This window comes from Cataglyphis hispanica, chromosome 15 (genome assembly GCF_021464435.1).
Source record: "Cataglyphis hispanica isolate Lineage 1 chromosome 15, ULB_Chis1_1.0, whole genome shotgun sequence".
Lineage (NCBI taxonomy): Eukaryota > Metazoa > Arthropoda > Insecta > Hymenoptera > Formicidae > Cataglyphis > Cataglyphis hispanica.
The window spans coordinates 3,731,151-3,736,669 of record NC_065968.1 but is presented as its reverse complement, the minus strand read 5'-3'; the positions used below and the strand labels follow the sequence as shown (position 1 = coordinate 3,736,669).

Sequence of the window (5,519 nt, the reverse complement as noted above, 5' to 3'; positions counted from 1 at the left end):
CTCCACTCTATTTTTTTTATTTTCCGACCTTTCCTTTCAGATGCAAAGATTATCACATAGAAGAGAAATGATTAATTTCTTTTCTTATTTTAAGATCGCGATATAAAATCTATTTATAATATTATGTAGATTTTCTAAAAAGATGCGTGAGAGTCTATTAAAATTTTTACTCATAATAAAAGATAGTTAAATACGTAGAATTGGAAAAATATAAAAAAATATAGAAATTGTATCAATATTTTACATAATAATATGAAAAATTTGTCAGAGAAAATAGTGATCGTTAGTATAACGTTATATATAATATTGATTATTAAGATATAAACGCTAAAAAAAAATAACAATATAATAGATAAACAGAAAAATAAATAAATCTTTCTCCTCTTTGCCAAAGAATTTATCTATAAATATAAAAATATTTTAACCGCGAATCGAGAAATAATTTTTATCACGGTGAGAAATTCAATAAGATTCCTAAGTAGATAACTCTGTGTATGGAATATTAAAGTAGAGTATCTTTACGAATTAATACTAATATGCAGGGATATATGTATGTACATATATATATGTAACATGCCGATTCCCTGAATACTATCTTATGTGCAGGCAGATATAAACTTCAACAAACTCACACACACACACACACACACATGCATTTCGCGTGTATGTATATAGGGCACACGTCGAAGGCAAGTAAATATAATTAAATTTCACTTTCGAAATAATTCACGTTAAATAGATTTCTCCTGCAGAAAATTGCCTTTTTTGAAATTTATTTCTTCAGATATTTAACAGCGAAATATGTAATATGTAAATATGTATATATCAAAGCATTTGATAAATATTGTACAGATTTATAGAAAGTGTCCTGATTGTGACAAAATAAATATCGACTCTATAAACATCCTGTGTCATATATATCACATGGGTAAATACATATGTTTATCTATCACTATATAGGTCAGAACAGGTCGCCGGATTTTGGAGCTATTCGCAAGAGGATCTCTCTAAGTCTTTCCGCTGTAAAGACTCCTCTTTGATTATTTACTACGATGCGATGGAGAAATCCATTACACGTGAACTATCTCGAATGTAAAGATATAGAAATAACCGTTGGGGTCAAATTAATAGAATCACGAGCGAGTAAAATTTACGAAATTTTTTTCCTTCACTAAATTAATCGCACGAATATTCAATTTCATTTAACTGCCAAAATTAAGTGTATTTAGCGTAATGTTATTTTGCCCGTGAGTAGATTTATCGGAATGCAAATGTAGAAAAGATAAGTGTGCGAGTTAACGCACTAAAGTACGCAAATATATTACAGACCATTTATGTCTGAAAGAGAAAAAGAAGATAGAGTAATGCTATGCGTTATTCTAGCAACCGGAAAAGTGTTCGGCCACGCGTTCATACATAGCTGCATTCGTATGTATGCAGAAGAGCACATATTCCGCTGCTAATGGGGGCTCGATTAAACTTCCTCGACGTTTGCTTTAATTTTTCACCGTGCCGTTTTTTTTCTTATACAACTGCCCAGCAACCTCTCTGGTCAAACTTACAAAGAAAAATTGTAACGCGGTAGAGGCATTTTATGGAGGCTGATATAATATTTGACGTAACAAGAATTTTACAAAAGATAAATTTCACTTTCTTGAATTAAAAAAAAATTTCTCGTTTAATCACACAAAATTGCATAATATATTTGTATATTATTTTTATTATGTAATAATTAAATTTTGATACTATCATTTTTTTTTATCCTCATTTTATATATTTAACGTATAAATATCTAATCATATACATATATAATTATATATTTAATAATAAATTATAGAAAAATTTTCGATTACATAAATTATATATTTTTTTATTAATATAATTATACGTTAAAATAAAATTTATTATTATTATTAATTATTCTTTTCACACTTAATTCTAATTTCAAAGAAGCAATAACTAATAAATAAAATTTAATCTGAAATAATTCAGTTATGTTTAGCGCAAACGTAATTAGCAAAATAAAAGAGCGAATAAATGTCAATTTGCGCATCGATATCTATATCAAAGCAATAACATCTGTTTATACACAATCATTTACATAACCGATGCCATTAGAGGAGCAATAATTTAATGAATGACAAAATTAATATGCGAATAAAGCGATAAATTACATGCAATTATAACGATATCAGATTTTACGTGTCATAAATTTATTGAAACTCAACTGTTCGAGTTCTAATATTAACAATAAGATTGATAACATTATCAGTGGAAATTTTTTCAAGATTATATTTTGACCGACTATATTTCTCTGTTCCTCTCTTTCTCTATTCATTTAAAATTACGAAAAGACAGACTAGAAGTTGAAATTGAAATAAAGTTGAAATTGTTAGCCGCAAAGTATGGCATGTAACGAAACGAAAACGCGACCAAAAACGTCAAAGTTTTGAGAAAAAAATCGACCAGTCTTTTGGGAACTTTTAATGAAACATTGGGGAATCGAATCGGAAGGGAAACTTCAGCAGTTCTGCGCTGTCGTGGAGGAAAGTCGAGGACAATTACGATGCTTTCTCGGGAATAGAGTTCAATTTCTACCAATTGGTAACGATAGATGACGGATTTACAATGTTCCCAAGGATCATAAGATCGATTTTTGTCCGGATTATAAAACGGAGAGTGATTCCCTCCATTTCTCGCGCGAGCGAATCTCGAGCCCTGTGCCGAAAGCTAAAAAAGATAATCGATTTCATAAAATGTCACTCCATCTCGCTCGCTTTTTTATTCTTGTATCCGTCTCGCTCTCGGCGAAACGGGGAAGCAAGTTAAATAAGTATTTAAAGTTAGTAAAAACTTAAAGAAACTTAAATAAAACTTCATTCTAAAATCTTGAAATTCCGTTTCCCAGATTTTTTTTTTTTCGCGAGCAATATATATATATATATATATATATATATACATTTTATATAATATTTGTCACATATCTAACTCCCAACAGATCGTAAAAAAAACCTGATAAAGTTTCGCGCTCGGGGACGAAAATATGAGAAAACAAAAAGTTCTGATGACAAGCATCTGCGGCAAATTAGGCGGCGTTGTCAGAAGCGCGGGCTATCAAATCTCTTCAAAGGAGAAACTCTCATTAAGAAGAGAGTAGTTGACACTCGCATAAGGATTAATGTCAATTTAATACATATGTTCTCGGCCACGACGAAAGTGTGACCGAGCGGGCTATTCTTTTTCTTTTTTTTTTTTTTTTTTCTCTTCATTCGATTTATCGCGGCCGAGTTGTTCCTCGTCGTTGTTGTTGTCCGATGGTCTCGATGGTCGCGTACGGTGATCGCGCACGCGGAGCAAGGGGGTTGCTCTCTATCTAATAATAAATAAATAATGCGCCACGCGCTATCCGGGACGCGGCAAATCGGATCAACGAACGGCCGGATGACTCCCTTTTTCGTGGCGAAACCGATAATAAAAGGCTACGATGGGCAAATAGAGGCAAAAGAGGGCAGATGATCACGCTTTTTTTTCCTCACTCCTCCTCTTCCCTCTTTTTTTTTTTCATTAGAGGGAAAAACATTTTATAAAAAATGTTGCCAGAGAAGAGGAAGCGCGCACGGTCCAGGATCCCTAAAGAGGCCTCTTCACAGAAGCGTTTTCACGCCCGGCGAGTTCACCCGCCGCCGGGCTTCATCCTGCGGATCGATCCGCGATGTAACGCTCGATCGCGTCTCTACGGCAAGTCGAGCGACGACGAGTGGCGCTTCTCCGAGCCGAGCTCTTGTTTACACCCTACCTCCCTTTGGACTCCCACGAATGTGTAAAAAAAGGTATGACCGTATACCACCATGAGCCGCGGATGCGCTTTAAAGATAAAATTATCTCTCCCGTATTGCGCCGCAGCTCGACTCCGACCTAGCGAAATAAACATGGATATTATTTTCGAGATATTTTTATCGCGGAGGAGAGGATGGGGGGAAGCGTCTTTATAAAAAAAAAAAAAAAACCTGCGTATAAATGCGTGTTTCAATTGTAAAAAGAAAAACTTCATTTCTAGTGAAATAAAATATATTTAAAGTCGCAAGCAAATCTACCTGCAATCATATTTCGCGATCATTTTTTGTACGTGTACGTTTCAAATATGTTACAGTAAAAGTAATAAGTCAATCTCCATTGAATTTTTGTGGAAAAGACATAAAAAAAATATGCAAAGAGAAATATTGTAGAGATTAATTATCATATACTTTGCCCCTTTTTTTTTTTCTACGTAATAAACTTCCACGTTATATCACACACGCGGTTAATCGATCCGTCCATCCATCCATTTAATCGCGCTCTAAAAACGCATCGCACTCTCCTTTCCGTCTTTGTCCAACCCGTTTTTTCTCTAGATTCTCTCTCTTCCTCAGTTATTCCGTTAAAACTTTCCTTCTTTTACGTTCGCAACAATCCTCGATCAGATCAAGCTGGAAAATGCAGGTACTCGACTGCATTTCACGTACCGTTTCTCCTCTCCCTCCCCCCCTCCCCCCTCCCCCTCTTCCACACTTTTGCCTTCTCGTATGTCGGACTCGAAATTAGCAGTCGTAAGAATTACATCTAATGTACATTGCAGTTCACGACTTTCAATAAATCCGATAAAGTAACCGCCGCTGATTAAAGGAGTTTATTGGGGCAACGAGAAATACGGCTCCGATGCCGCCTCGGGTTTCCTCATTCTCGACTTCTTCCATTTACTTTTCACTTTACACCCCTCCATTGTTCGTTCGCTGACACGAAAAAGTTCCTCGGCTTTCTTCTTTTATCCGTGCTTTCGCAAGCAGCTTCCCAAAACGTCCGTCACGAATCATTCCCCCATTTTGATATCAGTGCTTTCAACGGACCTTTCTTTCTCTTTTTACGCACGTTCATATCATCTTTTCCCCTGATTTTTCCTCCATTTTTGTCCCATCATCGTGGTTTATTCACTATCTAACTCTTCTTTTCCATCTTTCATTAGAGCGAGAAAGAATTTCTCCTCTTCTCGAAAACACATACATTTTTTTCTAGTTTTCTGCGTCCATGGTGACCTAAATTAAAGTCCCATAAGGCGCGTTAAATCATTTCGGCCAGCCCCTGCTTTGACCTTTGTTCCAATATCAATCCGCAGTGATATTAAAGTGCTTTTCATATTTTAGAGATTTATTTATATTTCATGTTCATATCTCCTGTATATACGCTTTGTTGTCACCAAATATAATAAAGGATATTCAAAAGTGTGAATATTTTAATAAAAAAAATTTTTCGCATCATATTTTATTGCAAAATAAGTTTCTTATCAATATTTTATATTAAATATATTGCTGGAAGTTTTGAAGAAAATCACTAAGTAGAAGAAACGTTTTTTAATGAAAAAGAGAGTTTTCTGCGCTTGTCAAAATAAAAAGAAAGAGCGCAATATCGTGTATTTTTCTCTCAATCCATAAAGATAAAATTATTTATCTTTTTTAACAAAGGCAATAAAAAAAAAAATAAATTTG

General features: G+C 34.3%; 1 protein-coding gene across 3 annotated transcripts in view; it reads right to left on the bottom strand.

Moving 5' to 3' along the window:
* The window catches only part of LOC126854931 (uncharacterized), a 129,702-nt gene that overhangs the window by 34,662 nt on the left and 89,521 nt on the right, over nt 1-5,519 (bottom strand). The gene's annotated exons all lie outside the window — the stretch shown is intronic.